Genomic DNA, 22,811 nt, shown 5'->3' with positions numbered 1-22,811 from the left:
TCGGCTAATGGAGATCTTGAGCTAGGTTCTTTGAAAATGATTATCATTTTGGTTAGATCAGGGTCGATTTGGATTTGTGGTCATTTTCTAATTCGTGTCGTCAAGAATTGGTGCTGGTTGTTCAAACTTTCATCAATGGAGTAATTAAAGGGGGGAAAGAGTTTTTGGGGCCTCCTTCTTCTCTGAATGTTGTTGAGGGTCAGGGTTTGAGCCCCAGAAAACATGAAAGTGCATGAACCTACCACCGCTAGTACAAGCAATAACACTTTGAACACCCACTGGTTTTAGGAACACACAAAGTCCCTGCTTTCTCTCTCTATAAATACTGCAATACTTTCTTTCTCTCTCATCACTTGAAACCTTGGGTGTAGTTTGAATTCTCATATAGAGATGAGGGGTGGCGTTGCCATTTCAACTGGGGTTTTTGTGGTGGCTTTGGTGGTGGTGAGTAATGTGTTTGCTGTTGAAGTCAGCAATGGCGTTATCGATGATAAGCACTTCTTGTTGGCCCACAAGCATGGTCCATTTGGCCAATGATTTAAGCATCATGGTGGAGGACTAGGAGGAGGTTTCGGTGGGCGTGCTGGTGCTGGCGAAGGGATTGGCGGTGGCATTGGAGGAGGTTTTGGAGGAGGTGCTTGAGGTGGTAGATAGAGAGAGTGCGGTTTGGGAGGTTGATTGGGGGAGAGAGAAAGGGAATCATGTCAAGAGATAGAGGATTAAAAAACAATGTCTTTTTTAAATTTGTTTGGGTCAAAAGAATTAATAAAAAATGAAGAAAATATTTTTAGTGGGTTAGGAGATATAATAGAATGAAATTCTATGTAGTAAGATCGGTTTTGCATCCTTGGGTCAATGGAAAAATGAAAGTTGAAAATGGGGTCTATAGAGATATTTTTTCCGTTTTAAAATATTTATAAAAACTAAATGGCTATTAGAAGCTTTTGGCATACTATAAATCGTACAAAAGACTTTAAGGTGTTTTTCACTTATTAGTAGGGATTATATACACAGTAACCATTTACTTTTTATGCAACAAGATCACAATTATTCCTACTTATTGGATGTCAAATTGAATGACTTAGATTGAGTCACAAAAACCAAGAATTTTTTTTGAACTTTAGGTTTATTCAATAACATTCCTATTCTAATAAGATTCTCGCTCTTCATACCTTTCATGTAGTGCTACATCCCCAGTCATATTCCTACACATTATTGGAATGGCTTCTCTCTCCCTAACTAAAATCAAAAGACTTTTCCAAAATGTTGCTTTCCAAATCCCACTTCTAGAATGCGGTGGTTTCTTGGTTTCTTATTGTGAGGGGAAGGGATTCGATCCCAGCCATTGAAGATGAGGGAGCCACATAAACCCTATATGCCGAAATAATTCACAGTGTGTGGCTACCAACTCTTGTCCCATTCAGGAAACCAGAATAAAGCCATGAGGATAAGGACGATTACAAAGTGTGACTAGTTTCCACATGGGCGGCTCAATCAAGTAAAATAAATATCTCTAAAACTAGTTTCCACATGGGCGACTCAATCAAGGAAAATAAACATACGGGCCATGAAAAAAATGTGGCATTATCCCATCGTCTTACAACTTTCCTGATTTTAGGCTCATCTCCTTTCTGCCCAGTCTTTTTATTTCAATTTTGTACTCCAGTTTCCATTGCAAACATTTAACTAGTTTTATTTAGTTTTTTTTAAGGGGTTTTATGTACGGACAATGTTAAACATTAGTGTTTGTTTGAGTGAGTTTTGTAATATTACTACTATAGAGATTTTATGGGTTGTTTTGGAATATTTATAAATATGTAAGAGTAATTTAGGTATGATGTTGTGAAATGCTAATTATGTAAGCAAAGTAGTGCGAGTGTCCTAGTAAATTCGTCACAATATTTTAGAGTTTAAAAACATGAAACTCACTAGAATATGTTAGATTTGGTCTAAAAGTTACATCATAATAGAGATTGCAACTTAATGATAGAAACACACAAAGAGAGAATGTAAAGAGAGAAAATCAAAGCTCACCCTAATATTACAGCAAATGCAAAAGTGAAATTAGATAAAACATTACAGCAAAATGCAAAAGTGAAATTACATAAAACATTAGCTCCCTATTGGAATGACCAACCCCTTCTATGCTACTTGTCTTTCAACTTTCCAACATATATTAAAAGCTAATCCATTCCCATCGTACAATCCACTAAATTCCTAAGCATACTGTAATTCTCAAATCTTGGAAACTCCTCACATTGACTCTTTCTTTATCCCTTTCAAGACTTTAGAAACCTACTATTACACCATTTTAGGTTTATGAAAACGAGTTGTCTGTACGATAGTTATTGGGAGCGCTCAACTAGGGTGGGGCTCCCGTTCCGGGTCTCTGTAGCCGGGATCTCAATCGGAACTCGTTCCCTACTTTTTGGGAGCTCGTTCCAATTTTTATGATTCTCGATCCCGTTCAGAACAGAACTCGCTCTCGATATTGCACAGATCACGTTCTTTAAATTTTAGGATCTGGTCCTGAATAAATTACATCCTCGCTCCCAAAGTTTTAAGAGCGATCCCTACATTTTCGGAACTCCATCCTTATTTTTCCAAAATATTCTAAAACAAACTTCTTAAAAAAAATTAATTTTTAAAATAAAATAATTATAGTTTAAGTCAAATTTTCATAAAGTGGAGTTCTGTGATTGGAGCATGGACTAATATGCACAGAACACAATCCTTCCTTGAATGGAGCTCGATCCTCTCCAAATAGGAACATGATCATTCTTAGATGGAGGTGTGGTCATGTTGTTTATGGGAGCACGATCCTAATGAATATGGGAATACGATGCCATTTGACATGGAAAGTGTTCCTGTTAAATAGGGATCTCAATCTCGATGTATTGGGAACGCTCTCCCTCTTCATACGGGATCTCGATCTTCTACTTTTACCCTCACCAGAACTCACTCCCCGAGCTCCGAAGCTTTGGCCAGACATCGTTCCAACGCTCCCACGCCTGGTAACTATGGTCTGTACTAGATTTATAGGTCCCATTTTAGGCCCTATATCATTGTCCCTACAACCAAATTTGCCTTTAATTTTATATATTGAACCAAAAGGGCTTTTACGTAGACTTGAGTTCGTGAGGAGTTTTAAGAACTTTCAATCCCCATTACAATTTACCTCAATCCTCTATAAGGGATCGAAAGCTCTTGATTCGAGCCTTCAAGTATACATAAAATATTCTAATAAGAAAACATTTATAAAATCGAAACTATCAACACTTTCGGGCATATAAAGCCCGTAAATCTGACTGTGACGGGGGGGTTGTTCTGCTCCTCGGTCTTCAAGTGACAGTAGGAATTAGTAGCTACTTATTCTCTTTTTAAAAATACTAGCGCACACAACATAAGGGTAGCGCACTATTGGAGGCTTATCTTCTTCATTGAGTGCGTAAGAAATTGACTTACAGATTTCTTCCCTCTCTCTCTCCACTTTCTCACTAACACGTCATAAGTATAGGGCATTCAAAACCAATGTTTAAAAGATAGGCCGATTTTTTAAAAATTGGTTAACTAATTCGGGATTGATCACTGGCCGTTCTTGATCTGGCCCGATTCTAACGGTCATGCAGGAATTTTTCAATGCACTAATCGGCCGATTAGTGCACTAATCAGCTATTTATTCTAAAAATCTGTCGAGAAATGCATTGTCACAATGCATAGTTTGCAAAGTTGTTGTTATAACATTTTTTATATATTTCTCTTTCTTTTGTTTTTTTTTTTCCTATTCTTCTACGGATACTGCCAGCCCGCATATTGTAGAAATGTGGGCTTGGCCATAAATATATTTTTTAAAATATAATTTTATCCTATTTTTTATGGAGATCATGAATATAAAAAAAATAACAATTTGGAAGCTAGAAATAATAATTATATTAAGAAGACATTTGGAGCATTAGTTACACTTGTTTTTAGATGGACTACCTATTTGTAACTATCTTTACCTCTGGACCGCATATTGTAGAATATGGTTTACCTGCATGAAACAAGTTTACTTCTTCTATTTCTCAATTTAAAACTCTATATATTATTACAAATTTTATTTGCTAACTGTAGGGTTTGTCGGGTTGGGCCAGTAGAGACGAACAATTTTATATAATTATATTATATTATATATATTTATTTTATTCATGTAATTTATATTATATATTATATAATACATATTTATGATATATAGATCACTGAAAAAGTATTGTTTCAAGTGCCTAATCATTTTCTCCGAAACCCAATTATACCTTTTTTTTTTCTTTTCTAATGTGACAATATAAAATATAATACATGTAAATTTTAAACTTTTTTTACAAATTTTTTGAGATTTTGTAACTTTTTTGAGATTTTTTTATCAAAATTGCATTTTTTTAAAAACATCGAGGCACTAATCTGTCGATCTAGTCAGAATCGGTCGAACCAATCGGATCAGGTCAAGACCGACTAGTCGATCAGATCCATTGTTTTGAACACTGTTCAAAATAGAAGGATAGGTCTAATTGTCCCCCCAATCCTCTCTCTACATAAGTGAGGTTTAAATAAATGGAAAATTACAAAAAAAAAAAAAACCCAAGACCACGCTTTCTATGCAACTTATCCCCAACCTAACTTTTTCTCACTTTTTTCCCCAAAAGAAACTTTTTATGCAAATACCCCTAAGGGAAAAATATTATTATTATTAATGGAAATTCCCTTCCCGTACACAAAAATTACTTTAGCCAACTTTGACGTTAACTTTTGAACCTCGGTAGTACATTGTCGGAGCGCACCATCACATTGCTGGAGCACCCAAATCCCAGACCGTCCTAAGACAACTACCGGACAGAAACTGAATACTGTTGAACCGCCTTTGCAACTGTCAGGCTGCCCTTTGCAACTGCCAGACCACCCTTTGCGACTGCTGGACCATACTTTACATAGTGTCGGACCACACACTTTATACAGTGCCGCACCGACTGTCGGACCACACTTTACACAGTGCTGAAGCCCTACTACCAAACCGCACTTACACAGTGTCGAAGCCCTTATTTTGGTGGGATCGAGGAGAGAAAGGCGTGGGGTAAGGTAAAAGTAAGGAATGATAGTTTAGCCCTTTTTTTATTTTATTTTTAGATGGGGGTATTTGCATAGAAAGTATATTTTGAGGAAAAAAGTGAGAAAAAGTTAGGTTGGGGGTAAGTTGCATAGAAAATGTAGTCTTGGGGGTTTTTTGTAATTTTCCCTTAAATAAATGTCTCCAAGATAATAAGGATGAAGAACTACGAAGTCTTTCCATATTGTTGACCGGAAACCACCTCTCTCTAAGGAGGTGGTTTGATAATTTATTTGAATTCAAAAATATCCTCAAGAGGGTTTTATGATATTTTGAGTTCAATATATCCTTATATATGAATTTAAACTTATTTAAAACTACCAAGATTTTGTGTGATATTGCATGACAAAATCAAGGGAACGCAGTTATTAAGATCCATCACAGATCAAACCAACAGACTGTTCCAACATGTATGAGTGTAATCAATTCATTCTATGATGAAAAATCCTTCCAATTTGAAATTTTTGAGAAAGAGGACCCAAAGACAAAAACAATAGGCCAAATTTCATTTCAAATGGATTAATGATCAGGGAGATACGATTCGTTGAAGTGGACCCATATATGTTGCGAATTGCGACAATACATCCGAGCATTGAGGGCCAAACTGTTTGGATCGATTGGTGAAAAATTAACAAGGGTTTATAACATTCACAACTATTGTACAATCATATCAATATCAACAATCAATGAAAACTACACAATATCAAAGCAAGAACATAGAATAAAAAATCCAGCAACATACATTCACAAAGCACAACAATTTAACGTAGTTCAGTCACAAATCTTGACCTACATCTACATAAGAATGGTGTGAGACTTTACTTACTAAATTGGGAAGATTACAAGGTGAAATCAAGCTCAAAACATCAATTTCCAATAGCCACTTCTCAATCTAAATAAAGCCCAAAACCAGAGCATCAAGAACACCAAAAAATGAGTTCTCTTTGAAACTTTCTCAAACTAAAAAAGAGCACACAACAAATCCACAATGGGCTCAAGCTTTTGCGCACTTTCCCCTTTAAAATAGAGCATACATCAGCCCTCAAGAGAAATCTCAATTGCAGCCCAATATCTCTATATTGTTCTCACTTTTTTTTCTCTAAATAAAAGGGTTTTTAATCTTTTTACTTTTTAAAGTTCTTACAACATCACAACCATTTGATTAAAAGCAATCCAATGGCTCAAAATAAAAAGAGAAAAATCAAATAAAATACCCACATATGTGACTTGTTTCATATATGTGACAATCTCTCACTTGAAGACAAATCACTAAGCCTCTAAACCAACCACAAATGCATCATTCTCCATCATTTCGAGGTTTTGTCTCCTTCAACCATGAAAGTCTTATATATATCGTATTTTTTTCAATTGAGACAACGTTTGTCAACATATCAGCAAGGTTATCCTCAATACAAATCTAGTCCACCTGCAAATCTCTACGTTTGAGGGCGATTCGAATAAAATGGTATCTGCCTGTATATGCTTTGTCTTGGAGTGATAAGCTGCATTCTTAGCTAGATGAATAACACTCTAGTTATCACAATGCACAACATACTTATCTTGTTTCACCCCAAACTTGTCAAGAAACATCTTCAACCAAATCATTTCCTTCGCTGCCTCAGTTAATGCCACATACTGAGCTTCAGTTGATGACAAGGCAACAATATTTTGCAACCTTAACATCCAGCTGACTACACACCACCAACATTGAAAATGTATACAATGATAGACCTTCTATTATTACGGCATCCTGCATAATTTGCATCTACATAACCAACAACTTCAAATGATGAGTTCCCAAAACACAAGCATACATTTTGTGTCCCCTGCAATACATAAGGATCCACTAAACCACTTCTCAACATTCCCAACCTAGATTAGACATATATCTAATAACAACTTCCACTGCATGAGCAATATCAGGTCTAGTACAAACCATTGCATACATCAAACTACCCACTGCAAAAAATATAAGGAACATTCTTCATGTTACTTTTATCTACTTTGTTCATTGAATTGTCCTTTTTAGACGGCTTAAAATGTGCAACTAATGGCGTAGAAACATGCTTACAATCAATCATATTAAAGTGCATAAGAACTTTAGAAATATACTCAGATTGACTTAACCAAAGCTTAACTTGCTTTCTATCTCTATGGATATGCATGCCTAATATCTTCTTGGCTTGTCCAAGATCTTTGGTGGAAAAATGTTTGGACATATCAAGCTTCAAACGTTTGATTTCATTCAGATATTTGCTAGCAACAAGCATATCATCAACATAAAGCAACGAAACAGTAAAAGAATCATGTGTTGAACACTTGAAGTACACACAATGATCAAATTCGCATCTAGAATAACTTTCACCCAACATAAAACTATCAAATTTTTTATATTATTGCCTCAATGCTTGTTCTAAATTATACCAATCTCTTTCTCAACTTACAAACCAAGTTAGGATTGGTTTTGTTCTCAAAACCTTTAGGTACACAGATAAATTTCTTCATCAAGATCATCATGCAAGAAAGTAGTTTTAATATCAAGTTGTTCTAACTCTAAATTCAAGTTAGCAATCAAAGATAAAACAACTCTACTAGAGCTATGTTTAACAACATGAGCAAAACTTTCATTCAACACCTGGTTTTTACGCATAAGCTTTCACCACAAGTCTAACCTTATATCGCATAAGACTATGTGCCTCCCATTTAATAACATATACCCACCTATTCTTCAAAGATTTTTTCCCATGTAGAAGTTCCACCAACTCTCACGTATCATTTTTATGCAAAGCATCAATCTCCTCCACCATTGCCTTATGCCATCTTTCAGCATTAAGGCAATAAATAGCCACATGAAAGTACTCAAGTTCACAATTATCAGTATACAAAGCATAATATAAAGAGAGAGAATATATTTGAATGGATTTGTGAGGTTATATAAATTTTCTTAATTCTGGCTCAGGTGTAACTGGTAGGCCTTCTTTATCTTGAATTAATTTAGTGTCATCCTTATAACTAGCATTACCTACATCAAACCGTCTTAAGTTTGAGCTTGACTCTCTTGCAGTTGTTGAGGTGAAACAATTCTTGTATATCCGCAATAAGTCTTTCTTGTTTTGGCTCTTCCTGCTTCTTTTCAACAAACATTACATTCTCATTAAAGAGAACATCTCAACTTCTAAGGGTCTTCTTTCCAATAGGATCCCAAATCCTAAAACCTCTATCATTACTATTATACCCAAGAAAACGCATCTTCTTGACTTGGCATTCAACTTGGCTCTATTCTCACTGGGCACTTGAACATAAGTATAACACCTAAATGTTCTCAAGCGTTCATATGACACACTTTTACTTCTCCATAAAATTTCAAGCATTTTAATATTCAAGGGTGCAATGGGAGATCTATTGATCAAATATATAGTTGTACTAGCAGCTTTAGCTAAAAATTGGTTACCAAGATCAGATTATGAAAGCATGCACCTTACTCTTTCAATGATAGTCTTATTCATTCTTTCAATGACACCATTTTATTATGGTGTCCCAGGAATAGTCCTTATCCTACGAATATCATTTTCTCTACATAAAGTATCAAAGGAATTCGAGCAACATTCACCATCATTATCAGTTTGCATGCATTTTATAAATCTATTCAACCTTGGCTTTGAAAACCTTGAAAACTTCAAAAATTTGATCCTTGGATGCCAAATGATACAGCCGACACTTTCTAGAATAATCATTTAAGAAGATGACAAAATAAGAAGTTTCATTAAGAGATTTAATATTAACAGGGCCACAAACATCAAAATAAATCAATTATAATGCTTTACTTTTTCTATGAGATTTATGTCTTCTAAAAGTAACTCTATGTTGCTTACCCATGGCACAATGTTCACAAAAATCAAGAAATAAATGCTTAGAAACAAGAATAAGATCATACTCATTAAGATAACCCAATCGATTATGCCAAATCTTCATCTCATCTTGTTTATTAGGTGTAGCAATGATTTTCTCTGTAGCATCATTCCTTTGAGCCGTGCCATGAAGAGTGTAGATATTTCCATCATTTTGCCCTTTCAACATTGTCATACAACCTCTTAAAATCTTCCATGACTCATTTCTAAAGGTCACTATAAAGCCAAAATCATCTAATTGCCCAGCAGAAGTCATATTTTTCTTCAAGTTAGGAACATGCCTCACATTTCTCAATGTGTGCTTCTTTCCATCTTATTGCTTGATAATAACATTTCCAATATCCAAACTTTTGCAAGTTCGATCATCAACAAGATAAACCAAGCCACCATCCACATTTGTGTAGATGAAAAATATGACCTTTTTGGATAAACATGAAATGAAGCACCAAAGTCTAAAACCAATAGACAATATCATGCATACAATACTAAAATTGACCCCATCTTCACCATATGAAGTTGTACTTGTTTCGGCATGACCATCCTTGCCCTTGGCCTTTTGTTTATCCTTAAGAGCAATGGTATAAAAAATGAATCGGTATCCAGATCGGGTACCCCAAAAACTCATCCAGATCGGTGAATCGGCAATCCGGATCGGGAATCGACCGAATCAGTGGAATTAAACTTTAAAAAAAAATCCAAAAAATTTATTAAAATTCATTGTAAATGTTCTCTTTTCAGGAATCCAATAAGAAATTGGGGCACCACACTCTTAATTTTTATTTTTCTCATCAATATGCGAATATTGAGATGTTATGTACCTGTATGAACTTATGTTAAGAATTAAATTTACATCACATAAAGAAAAATCACAGAATTATAATGGATGAAATATATAATCATAGACTATAATTAATAATGGATTAAACCGATAAAAAATGACCACCAAAATCTTTTATTTTTTGTCAAGGAAACTTTTGTCAAAAATGACCACAAAAAATGACAACCAAAATCTTTTGTCAAGGTAACTTTTACTTTTTCGACAAAAAATTATTTTTTTGTCAAGATAACTTTTACTTTTTTGTTAAAACTTTTATTTTTTTGTCAAAACAATTTTTATTTTTTGTCATAACTTTTATTTTTTTGTCAATGTAACTTTTTTTATCAAAATAATTTTTAGTTTTTGTCAAGATAACAAAAATTATTTTTTTTGTTAAAGTAACTTTTATTTTTTTCAATATGAATTTCTTTTATCATAATTCTTATTTTTTGTCAAGATAACTTTTTATATATTTTGATAACTTCTTCTCTTTTAAACTTTTTTTATTTTCAAAACATTTTTTTGTTTTGGACAGAAAGCGGTATGTCGCCCGGAGGATTTGAACTCATAACCTTTAACAAGTGAAACAAAAGTCATTCCGACTTAACCACGTTACACTACTTGTTGTTTTGTATAACATTTATATATATATATGTATTGCTTTACGTTCTCAATACTACTAGCTCAATATCCCACATCAAACATTTTGAGAAAGATTAACAACTACAAATTAGTTACGAATAATTACAAACATCGTGACCATGAAAAGTTGGTGCTTCAAGCTTATGTGCGCTCATGCACGTGTGTGCACAGCACACACATATGCGTATGTCCAACTCGCCCGACTTCGCTATGTTTGTGACATCAGAAACCAGTCTTTGACATCAAAATCGTCGGACTCGCCCGATTCTCTCTTGACACGGGCGATTTTTCATGTTTTGCTGGAAGCGGCACGAGGGTGCCGATTCTCGTATCGAACTGGGCGAGTTCGGTTCGACTTGGCGACTTTTCAAACATTGCTTCAGAGCATAACAATCTTTTCTTGTATGACCAAGTTTCTAGCAATATCAGCAAGTAACCTAATCGTTGGACTCGCCCGATTCTCTCTAGACACGGGCGATTTTTCATGTTTTGCTGGAAGCAGCACTAGAGTGCCGATTCTCGTATCGAACTGGGCGAGTTCGGTTCGACTCGGCTACTTTTTAAACATTGCTTCAGAGCATAACAATCTTTTCTTGTATGACCAGGTTTCTAGCAATACCAGCAAGTGACCTTCTTTCCTTGTGACTTGGACCAGCCCCTGCTATGAGATTTACTCCTATTAAATCCATACGGTTGGTCTCTATGTTCTGTTCTTCATCTATCTCCTATTGTCAATGCTTGATTTGACGCAGCAAGCATTTGTGTGGATACCTTTCTAGTCTTTTCATTTAATAATGAATCTACAAACATCTTTCAAATTAAATTTGTTACCCGTTGTATTAGTCACAATGGTAACCAAGGTATCCCAACTAGCAAGTAAAAAACTCAGCAAAAGCAAATATAAACCTTCTTCATCCAAATTCACTTTCAAACGCCTCAATTTTGCATAAATTTAATTAAATTCACTCACATGCGATATAATTGTAACACTTTCTTTCATTTTTTTTCATCGCATGCATTTTATTTGCACTAGAAGGTTGCTAAAAAGATTGCTCTAAAGATTGTCAAAGCGATGTAGATGTTTTACATTAACAAAGATTAAAAAAAATCAACGGTGAAATACATGGTCTAATAGCAGCCAAACATTTTCAATCAAAATATCACTCTCAATCTTCCATTCCTTCTGGCATCGCTACTTTTCCTCGAATTGGCTTATCCAATTCTTTTCCAACAAGATAATATTCCATCATCATTTTCCAGGCCTATTCAATTCTTTTCCAACAAGATAATCTTCCATCATTGCCTTGATTTAATTTTTCAAATTCCTTTACCCTTTCCATTTTAAAGAAAAATATAGCAAAGAACCTCAATAGCAAAAACATTTTCTTTACAGACACAATGAAGAACAAACCCTAGTCTCTGATACCAATTGTCGGGATCGATTGGTGAAAAATCGGTAAGGATTTATAACATTCACTGCTATTGTGCATTCATATCAATATAAACAAGTAAGGGAAACTACACAATATTAAAGCAAGATCATGGAATAAAAAATCCAGCAATATGCATTCAAAAAGCACAACAATTTAATGTGGTTCGGTTACAAATCGTGACCTACATCCACGGGAGAATGGTGCGAGACTTTACTTATTGATTTGAAAAGATTACAAGGTGAATCGAGCTCAAAACATCAATTTCTAACAGCCCTTTCAAACTCTAAACAGAGCCCAAAACCAAGGCATCAAGAATACCCAAAAATGGGTGCTCTTTGACTCTTTCTCTTACTAAAAGAGTGCACACAACAAACCTACAATGGGCTCAAGCTGTTGCTCACTTTCTCTCTCTAAAACAGAGCATACATCAGCCCTCAAGAGAAACCCCAATTGTAGCCCAATCTCTCTATCTTGTTCTCACTCTTTCTCTCTCTAAACAAAAGCGATTTTAATCCCTTTGCTTTCTAAAGTTCCTAAAACATCACAACCATTGGATTAAATGCAATCCAATGGCCAAAACTAAAAGAGAGAAAAATCAAATAACACACCCATATGTGTGATTTGTTTTTACATGTGTAACACAAACCACTTCCACTATAAAGGATTATAGACCGTAAAACATTGATAAACTTGTAGAGAGGCTCTTGATGCACAGATCCACAATATTTGGACTTAAAAGCCCCCATACATCGAGAGGTATCAAGGTCAGATGGTCAAACTTTTACACAATTTTATGACCACTATTACGAAGATAGCCGCTCTCACATACGAGTCTCAAAGAAAGCTGCCCTCATATGATTTATAGGGCATTGAGTAAGGAATCTAATGATCGAAGTCCCATTAGAATACACATTGTAGATTCGGAGAAATTCCAATTTTAGTGACATGAGGTCATCCTGGCATAACATGTGACTGGTAGAAGACGAATAGGTTAGGTTTGACTTCTGATCATTGTAGATGAGGGGTCAAGTTGTCTCAAAATAGCCTAAAATTTTGAGATGAGGTATGTCATGCCTCATATACGATTTTCCAATAGTTTCAAATCGATTCTCCAAATTTCATATTGGGTTTCTTTGTCTAAACCAATGGTTTAAAAAAAGGATCGGTGATCCAGATCGAGCTTCCAAAAAACCGATCCGGATCGGAGAATCGACGATCCGGATCGGGAATCGGGTGAATCGGTCGGAATAAAGCTTAAAAAAAATTCGAAAAAATTATTAAAATTCATTATAAATATTGTTTTTTAGGAATTCAATAAAAAATGAGGGTACTCCATTAAGAATTTTCATGTTTTTGAATGAATATGTGAATATTGATATGTTCTTTCCCTGCATGAACCGCCATTCAGATTTTATTTACAGTATTTCGTGCTCATCCCTACACTGTTGCTATTGGGACTCGATATGTGAATAATATGACTGGGATAGGGTGGCCTCAGAATCATCATCTCTCTCATTTTCTCTTTGAATAATATGGATTAAAAAATAATAATAATAAATTTTCAAAAAAATCGATCATGGATTAAAAAAAAAATCACAAATTTTCAAAAAATTCTATCATGGATTACAAAAAAAAATTCGATCATGGATTAAAAAAAAAAAATCACAAATTTTCAAAAAATTCAATCATGGATTACATAAAATTCGATCATGGATTACAAAAAATTCGATCACGGATTACATAAAATTCGATCACGGATTACATAAAATTCGATCATGGATTACAAAAAAAAACAAACAAAAAAAAACAAAAAATTCAATCGTGGATTACAAAAAAAGAAAAAAACAGTTCGATCATGGATTACAAAAAATTCAATCATGGATTACAAAAAACTCTATCATGGGTTACAAAAAAAGCCAAAAACAGGAAATTCAATCATGGATTACAAAAAAAAAAACAAACATTTCGATCATGGATTACAAAAAAAAAACAAACATTTCGATCATGTATTACAAAACATTCGATCATGGATTACAAAAAATTCTATCATGGGTTACAAAAAAAAACAAAAAAACAAAAAAATCGATCATGGATTACAAGAAAAGAAAACAAACATTTCGATCATGGATTACAAAAAATTCTATTATGGGTTACAAAAAACCAAAAAATTCGATCATGGATTACAAAAAAACAAAAACAATTCGATCATGGATTACAAAAAAATCGATCAAGTATTACAAAAAAATCTATCATGGATTACAAAAAAATAAAATAAAATAAAAAAAAATAAAATAAAATAAAATAAAATAAAATAAAAATTCCGTACGGACTCGTCGATTCACTGTTCGGACTCGCCGATTCCGTACAGTGAATCGGCGATTCACTGTACAGAATCGTCCGGTTCTCTCTAGAACCGGACGATTTCCGATTTTTTAGGCGATCCGGTCCCCTTTTCACGATTTCCGAGTCGAACCGGGCGAGTCCGGTTCGACTCGACATTTTTTAAAACACTGGTCTAAATGATGATGAACCAAACCATATCCAATTCTTATGATTCTTGGATCATAGGTGTTTGAGGCCTCATTAAGCATACATTTGAGGTTCCACCTCATTTTTACATGATATGATGAGATTTTATGAGGTCCGGTCGTCAAACCGCTCTTAATGGATGATAGTTTTAAAGACGTTGTACTATATCCAAACTCTTTCAATATTATGTGGAGAGACAATATAAGAGCCATGGGAGTATAAATCTCATAGTTGGTCTTATATCGAGTTGGTTTGAAAATCTTTTTGTGATCGGTCCATCATGAAGATGTGTACAAGTGACACGCTATGAGGGTCTTCAAGGCATATTAGGGCCTTGTACAACAAGAGAAAAAGATTAAAAAAAACCCATTATCACACTTGAAGCCTACATGCAAATACATCATGAAATTAGGTTTATATATCTTTATATCATATAACACATCGTCAATTAAACATATATGGCCTGACATTCCCGTTCAATACCTATCTTCCGAGATAATCCATTGGGTTCATCTGTGGTTCTTTGAAATGTATGTATCCTAGCATGATGAATCAAAAGCACACCCAACCCTCTAATGACAAAAAAAAATTTGTGTTGCACATTATAAAAGGTATTTTTAAAGTGATAAACTTTATTAAAGGCCATGTGAGTGATAGAATTCTTGCATGGTGACGATTCCAAACTAAGATGCCTTAACTTGGTTTGGCAACTCATCCATAATGCTCCTTTCAAATGCTTAGATGTTTCTAAATTAAAATCATGAAAGGAAATGAATGTGTGCTATATTTGATTCTCAGAGAACGAAGCACAATAATTTGACATTTTTTCACTCTAGACCTCAAGACCCTAAGAAAGGATCCAACAGAACAAAAGCCACAGTATAAAATTTTTCAAATACCAGAGTCCACAAAATACTCAAACCAGCGTTTTGATACTTGGCTTTGCCTTATGGGCGAGGCGAGTTTTGGGCGAGTAGATTGTATAAAATATTTGTAAAGTTTATCTATATTAATGCAGCAAATTTTAGTCATCAAAATCTGAATGGCTCTGCAGCAAGCCCTTGAGAAATCGAACCCCACGCCTCCTACAAAAGGTAAATTTATGTCAAGCGGTGTAATCCAATTGAAGTTAGCTGTTTGATTGAAAAAGTTGGCTACTAATTATATATAGCATGTTTTTATATTCATTTTCTTAAAAAAAAAGAAAAAAAAAAAAAAAAAAAAAGGTGAACAGGACTAGGGCTAGTTACTCGGATTCACCCGAGTAACCTGCCTCGGCCAAGGCCCGAGTACCTTGGCCGAGTCGATTTTATAAACACTGATTCAGACCTATATTTCTCCTTGTTATACATATATTCTTTAATCTTTATTGGCAAGAAAATTGGAGGTCAGCATACCCATTTGTATACTATTCATGCAATTTTCACCCTCCAACTTTTGCTTATTCAGCACACATTAAACTTCTTGCAATGCTCATATAGGATGGATATATAATCACCCATTTCTTACCATGGTCCATGAACTTTGGTTTCCAGGTGGGAGAAATGTTGCCATCCAACTGCACACTGTCGTCGAAATGCAAGAACACTCCCCTTCCTCAATGTGCAGGGCATAAGAGGTAACTTGCAGTTTAACCAACCAGAAATCACATATAAAATAGACGTCTAGATTGTTTGTGTTTTTTAGGACAAATTTTTCAAAAGTTCAAATCCTCGACCTTCCTCACCCAAACCAATGTCCACCACTAAGGAGGAACGTGATGGATAACTGGTGTCACCAATCAACAAGTAAAGAAGAAAAAATCTTACCTATCACCAGCAGAGTTACTACGAAGTGCATGAAGCAGTGGCCTACTAGGAGCGAAGGGATTTTCTTGTGCACATTGGTCCCTGAGGCTTCGTCATGACCAGGTCCTTAGGATTCACAGTGGAACCTGTCCTAGCTACAATCATATCCTGCAAACTTATGCAATTCAGTCTACAGAATATAGTTCCTAATTAGTAGCCCTTTCTCCAGTAATGGTGCTTATTAATTAATAACCATTTTCTATTGTTGTGAACCAACCACATGAGCTGTCAAATTTAAAAGACCAACCTCTAAGGCTCTGTTACCAAACTTAGATTCTACATGGGAATCCCAACGCAGCAAAAGCACTAAAATACAGCCTCAAAACCACATGGATGAGCCTTCAAATTTTTTCAAAATACCAGTCTACAAAATATCCAAACCAGTAGTTAAAACCCTGGATTAGCCAGGCTAATGGGTCATCCAGGAAACCAATCCGAATCAGCGATTTAGCAATCTGGATTAGTAGATTGGTTTTCTCAAGCCCACCCAGACTTTAAACAATATCAAAAAATTGCTAAAATTTCTTGAAACTCTAGTTTTTAAGTTTCCAAAAAGAAATGAAGGTATTGCATTATGGTTTTCATGGTTTTACCGAAAACAAGTAAATACTGAGAACTTATTTCATGTTTGAGTATTTGTTGACTATTACATCCATTTCACAGTCAAAATGAAGTTTCAAATGGAATTCATTGCAACACAATTGATCTATAAGAGGATACAATTATTAAGATATTATATTGTTATCACATATCAATATAGCGAATTCAAAATATTCAAGTTACATCACAGAATGACAATAATATACATTAAGCTCACTGACTACAACAATCATTTCATAAATACAGAAATAGTCACAAGTTACAAGTACTTGCTTGTGAGCAATGGAATATCAAGATATTCCTCTATGTTCTGAGGGGGAATGAGCGACTGTGATTGATTTGGGCACTGCTAATGCACATCAGTACAGAAAAATGTTACATTTTTTTTGTTAGTGACAAATACTATTTTATAGACAAAGATGAACTTTTTACATAAGATTTTCTGTAAATGTTAGCTTATAAGCTTTTATTTTATATATTACATAAAAGATTTTGCGTAGAAGTTTTATATAAGCTTTTGAATAAATGCTACTAGCTTATGTCAAAGCTTTGTATAAAATTTTGGTCAATACTTGTATGAGCCATATACAAAAGCTTATATAAGATTGTGCTTTATACACAAGCTTACATAAGATAGAGGTTTATTTAATGGAAGTCATTTATCGACGCACCAATTTCATAGGTTGTACACATATCAATGTTGTGTAAATTATGGTTGTCAAATGAGTAGAGCTCCTACATTTCATTGTTTTGTGTGAGAAAGCGATAGGAAAGCTTTCAGTCAATAGTTTAAGCTATATACAAACGCTTATACTAAGTAGCTTTATCTAAGAATTTGAAAGCCTTATAATCTGAATGTTACTAGCTTATATAAAAGCTAGTAGATTTGCTTATAAATAAATGTTAAAGCTTTATGTGCCTAGTTTATAAGTTTTAGTCCCACTTCGGGGAGGCAAGAGAGATTATTGAGAAGCAAATATAAAAGTAGTTCACTCCACCGCTTTTTGTGCCTTGCCAAGGCCTGCGGGTTCCACCATTGCACATAGTGGGGGTGGGAACCCCTCTCTCAAGAAGATTATGTTAATAAAAAGCTAAAATTTAAATTAAAAATTCTAAAAATAAAATTACAAAAAAATGAAAATGTGGGAACTAGGCCATCTGGCCAGTCCAGGTTGCCCGGTTCTTTCACAAGCCAGTTCTCTGACAGAATTGACAGATTCCATGGGCACAGGACTGATTCCCGGTTTTGACTCAGAACCAGCTTGGTCACCTCACCACTGGCTCCCAATTCTGTGAACATTGGCCAAACTAATTATCTTCATGTTATACATATATTTTCTAATCATGTATTGTTGCTGCAGTTAGCCCTCGAACTTCTGTCATCACCCTCCAGCTTCTGTTTATTCAGGATACATTAACCTTCTTTCAAGGTGAATATAGGATAGATAATTACACATTTCTTTACATTTTCTACAAAGTTCTTGCATGTAGAACAAATTCTGCCTTCCGTTTGGATACGTTCCTCCGAATGCAATCACTCTCTTCTTAGTGTGTAGGGCATGAGAGCTAACTTGCAGCTTACCCAACTTAAAAAAAAATACAGAAGATAGCTTGATTGGGTTATATGGGACAAATTTAAGGTTTTGAACCCTTGACCTGCCTCACCCAAACTGATATGTCGACCGAAGTAAAAACCTAAGGAACAGGTAGCATTACAGAACTCAAAACGAAATTAAAAAATGTTACTAATCACCAGTAATGCTATTGTGAAGTAGTTTGAGGAGTTGCCACTAGGGGCAAAGAGGTTTCCTTGTGCACAGCTAGTCCAGAAGCTTCATTCGTGTCCAGATCCTCAGGATACTTTCCATCAGGCATTGCCCAATTGAAACAAAGCAAGACATTTGCCAATGCAAGCTCCACGATAGCCAATGCGGGCATCCCCTTCGCCCTGCCCCAAATGGTATCAGTGCAAAATCTTGGCCCCTGTAATCAATATTACTACCTACGAACCTTTCGGGTCTAAAGTCTTCAGGGTCTATCCAAGAGTATGGGTGCCTCCCAATTGCCCAAGCATTCACCAAAACTCTAGTCTTTACAGGGATATGGTAGCCTTCTATGTTGCAGTCCTCTATCAATTCACGAGGAACCAACAATGGACCTGGAGGGTGTAACCGCAAGATCTCTTTCACCACTGCTTTTAGGTAATGGAGCTGGTGTAAGTCTCTCTCTTCTATCATGTTTGTGTTATTGCTTTGCCGCATACTTCGTCTTGGGCTTTTTTCAATGCCAATTGGTTCTTCATTAGCTCAGACATTCCCCATACTAGTGCTGTTGCAGTGGTAGCTGTCCCAGCTACAAACATATCCTGCAAACATTTACAATTCAGTGTGCAGCTTATAGCGCCTAACTAACAACAGCGCCATTAAAGGTGCTTGCGGTATATGTATATATAGATCATACGTTTCTGGTCATATCATAGGTGATGACTCAAAACAAAGAATATGTGGTGACATATCATACTTTTCTGGTTGTTACTAAATTTTAATGTTCAATGACCTTTGCCAGATGCATAGAAGGGGAAGTTTAAAACCTAACAGTGGCTGAAATCAATGCCTCTTTCCTTTTTCTTTTTCTTTTTTTATATGTTAATGGTGAGAAGGGGTGGAGCTTATGTTGAGGCATCAGCCCCCTGAACGACCGACATCCCAAGCCCATTACCCACGCTAGTCAATCATAATTTGATAAATATATTGTTCATTCTTGTTAGTTGAGCTGTAGGATTTCAAACATGCAGCACAAATACCAAATACATTTATATATAATTGAATAATTGGAAAATGTTAACAATTGCTTCTTTTTTAGTTGTACCAGATTTCAATATTAACACTACTTGGAGAAAATTCAAAAAAATTCAAATTCCAAGAAGCAGTGCAGAATTTTTATCGCTTGATAGGTTTTAGCAAACTATTGAAATTTTGACTGGTTGATAAGTAAAGCATACATAGAATACAGAACAAACTCAAATTACCGAGACAGAGAGATGAGTTGTGAAATGCCCTCATTCCCGGAGGAGGAGTTAGGGAATTGCAGAAAACAGTGAAATATGTTCAATTTGTTATCTACCATAACAACAGATTTTATGTTCAATTTGTTACCTACCATAACAACAGATTTGATGTTATCTGTAGAGAGGGTGAAATCAGGGGTGCCCTCTTTCTGGAGCTGCAGCAGTACATCCACCAAGTCCTTCTCCTCCTCCTCCTTCCCATGAGTAGCAAGAAGGTGCTCAGCGAATACTTTCTCAAGGAATGAATCCCTTTGGCTCAAGTGTTTCTCCAACCTCCTTTGCAATCCTGTCACATATTTCACCTACTCCAGTGATGGAATGAAGTCCCCCACAAAGAAGCCACCAGTCAATTTCTGCGAAGTCTTCATTATCTCCCTCAACTCTGGCTCCTCCTCCCAGTAACTCTTCCCAAATGCCACTCTGCAGAGCACGTTGTTCGTGAGAGAAAGAAACACATCTCTCAAATTCACAAGAGCTTTAGCTTTGGAGGATAAGAAGATAGAGTCCACGAGTCGCCGCACCTCCTCTTTTCGCACAATCCCGAACGACTGGACCCTCTTCGAGCTGAGAAGCTCCAGGATGCAAATCTTCCTAACATGGCGCCAATATGATCCATACGGTGCAAAGGCCACATATGTGCCGTTGTAGGTGAGGTAGTTGGTGGCCACAAGGATGGGCCTGCTACAAAAGGCATGGTCATAAGTCTTCATGAGGAGCTCGGCCATCTTAGGAGAAGAGACTACTAGAGTGGGGACTTGGCCCAATTTAAGGTGCATGAGCGGCCCATATATCTTGGTAAGATGGGCTAGAGAGCAGTGCGGCAGGGAACCTAGTTGGTGGTGGTTATCGATGATGGGGAGCGCCAAAGGACCGGGTGGTCGCTTCTTTTCGCTGCCTGACTGTTTGTTGCGGTGGAGATAGAGGAGTATGAGGAGCCGAGTGGAGAGGAGAGGGATAATCAAAGTGGTTAACATAGGTTGCGGGCCATGAGTGAGAAGGAAATAAGAGAGAGTTTCCATAGCTGATTGTGAGTTCCCTGCAAGGTTCATGGAAGCCTGGTTTTTGGGATGATCGGTAGAAGAGATAGGAGCTGGAGCTTAGTGTGTTTCTGGGATTTTTAGCCTTACTATGGCATTTGCTAACATACAGTGAGCAAGAGAGCACATGCATCTGATTTTTTCTCATTCTCTCTGATTAGTGTAGCAATGGGAATTTTATACTATGCCTTGAAATAATGGGAAATGTCCAAAAAGAGTAGGACTTTCAAAGTTGAGGATCTTGAGGTACCACTTTACTTCCTGTGTTCTCTTTTGCATAGAGAATCAGAGCATGGGTGAAATACTTTGTTTCAAGTAATTAAACATTTTATTGTCAAACAAAAAAATCAGAGCATGGGATTTGGATTAGGACAACCGTAGAAATTGGTTTCTATGTATTTGTTGAGTGTCTAATCACCTTACATTGTGGAATACCAACTGTGGACATGGCTAATCACCTTACTTTTGTTGAGAAGCAATGCCAATCCTTTTTATGCGTGAATCAAAGGTAACGATCGAGCAAATACTAAAAATGGGCAATTTGCTTAGTGTCAATAACAATAGAAAGCACAAAAAAAAAAAAGAAAATTTTACCAAACATAATTACAATACAAGATTTAACATAGAACATCCTTCAATATAAAAGAAAAAAACTACAAGTTCAATCCGAGAAGAATCCACTAAGATCTAATGAGGTTACAATATGAGTTTGTTCTCAAGTTTTTGCCCAAAACTTGAGGCTTATAATCACATGAGAGAACAACATAACTTTGACAAAATACAAAGTTACTTCACAAGCACCAAGAATATCATCTCTAAAAAAGCCCAAAAAAAATCTTTTAATGACTTGGAGAAACAATTGGATAGCACAACAACTATTCTGGTTTTCCAACTGAGTGTTGAGTGTAAGAGATAGCAAAAATGACATCTGGATGGGCTGAGAATGGTGATAGAAACTTTGCTACAAACCTACAGTTTCTTCTCTCCAAGAGCTTTCAAAAAACTCTATCTTTGCTTGTAAATGGTGTCTTTGAAAAAACTATTTTATTTTGTCTTTTAAAACACCATCTATATTATCTCGCTAAAAACCTCTCGCTCTCTCTCTCTAACCCTTTCTTATATTTATTGGGTTTTTTTTTTTTTTCTTTCACTTTTTATGGGGCTGGACCCCACAAGGTAATTACCTCAACAACATTGTGCGATACCAACTATAGACACCAATGTTTAAAACCCCAGATCGGCAAAGTGAACCGGGCACATCTGAAAACCTATCTAAGTAAAAAATTATCGATCTAGATTGAGAATCTGGCCTAAATTATCCACTAATAAAAAATAAATAAATTTGAAAAAAATTAAAATTAAAAATAATAATAATAATAATAATAATAATAATAATAATAATAATAATAATAATAATAATAATAATAATAATAATAATAATAATAATAATAATAATAATAATAATAATAATAATAATAATAATAATAATAATAATAATAATAAACGGGGCTAGATTAGCCGGTTCTATTATAAAAGTAACCCGTTCCTAGCGGAAATCGCCGTGTCATCTGTATATTAAAGGAACTTTTATGATCTAAATTGACATTTCCTAAATATTGGTGGAAACCATAGATATTTCCTAAATATTAGTGGAAACCATTAGATGCTCTATGGCATACGATAAACTTATACAAAAGATTTTGAGAAAATTGCATATATATCTATTATAGTTTTCGTTATTACGGCTCTATTGAGTAGTTTCCGTTATCACCGTTGTGTCTATTTTTTTCATGT

The 22,811-nt window shown here is 35.4% G+C and overlaps 1 long non-coding RNA gene across 1 annotated transcript; it reads right to left on the bottom strand.

Moving 5' to 3' along the window:
• Positions 1-17,042: 17,042 nt before the first annotated feature.
• Positions 17,043-21,229, bottom strand: LOC18431186 (uncharacterized). Its single transcript, XR_016058636.1, has 2 exons — positions 20,073-21,229; positions 17,043-19,278 (listed from the first exon to the last, which is right to left on the bottom strand). It is a non-coding gene; the product is annotated as an uncharacterized LOC18431186 (long non-coding RNA).
• Positions 21,230-22,811: the final 1,582 nt, after the last annotated feature.

The sequence above is a fragment of the Amborella trichopoda genome, chromosome 6 (genome assembly GCF_054954075.1).
Source record: "Amborella trichopoda isolate Santa Cruz 75 chromosome 6, AtrichopodaSantaCruz75HAP2 v2.0, whole genome shotgun sequence".
NCBI lineage: Eukaryota > Viridiplantae > Streptophyta > Magnoliopsida > Amborellales > Amborellaceae > Amborella > Amborella trichopoda.
The sequence above is the reverse complement of the archived record's forward strand: the minus strand, read 5'-3'. Positions and strand labels throughout refer to the sequence as shown.